Below are 339 nucleotides of genomic sequence, written 5' to 3' on the forward strand. Positions count from 1 at the left end.
AAATCACAAGCATTCTTATACACCAGTAACAGACAAACGGAGAGCCAAATCATGAATGAACTTCCATTCACAATTGCTTCAAAGAGAATAAAATACCTAGGAATCCACCTTAAAAGGGATGTAAAGGACCTCTTCAAGGAGAACTACAAACCACTGCTCAGTGAAATAAAAGAGAACATAAACAAATGGAAGAACATACCATGCTCATGGATAGGAAGAATCAATATTGTGAAAATGGCCATATTGCCCAAGATAATTTATACATTCAATGCCATCCCCATCAAGCTACCAATGACTTTCCTCACAGAATTGGAAAAAACTGCTTTGAAGTTCATATGG

The sequence above is a fragment of the Colobus angolensis genome, unplaced genomic scaffold (genome assembly GCF_000951035.1).
Source record: "Colobus angolensis palliatus isolate OR3802 unplaced genomic scaffold, Cang.pa_1.0 Scaffold439, whole genome shotgun sequence".
NCBI lineage: Eukaryota > Metazoa > Chordata > Mammalia > Primates > Cercopithecidae > Colobus > Colobus angolensis.